Here is a 462-nt window from a genome sequence, read left to right on the forward strand (position 1 = left end):
TTTAAGAGATTGTCCCAGGCAATAGCTTAACAGCTGATTATAAACTGATGTGTGAATTCTATTCCTTGATTTTCAGGAGTAAAGTGGTTTGAACCAAAACCTCGAATTAATTACATTGTGTAAATGTTTCATGGACACACAGAAGCACATTCCTTTCGGAAGGTAGATGTTGTAAGCCAGGTGATGCCAATAGGCAAAGAGAAATACTTAGAGCTTGGTGCTGGGAGAAAAAGGGCTCTCGGTAAAGGAACACTCCACCCGTTAGAAGTCCTACAGACCGATAGCTCCCGAGGTTGTCCCTTCTTGACTCTTATCTGGACCCTTACACTTTTCTTCTCCAGCAGGTTCTCAATGTCACTGCTAAAGGCTATCTACACCATTGTTTTCGATTATCCACATTTCCCATTGCCCTAGGCATCAAGACAGTTTCTCCTTCAAGAAATTGGGCTCTCCCTAAGACTC

This window comes from Pteropus medius, unplaced genomic scaffold (genome assembly GCF_902729225.1).
Source record: "Pteropus medius unplaced genomic scaffold, Ma_sr-lr_union100, whole genome shotgun sequence".
In the NCBI taxonomy this organism is placed as follows: domain Eukaryota; kingdom Metazoa; phylum Chordata; class Mammalia; order Chiroptera; family Pteropodidae; genus Pteropus; species Pteropus medius.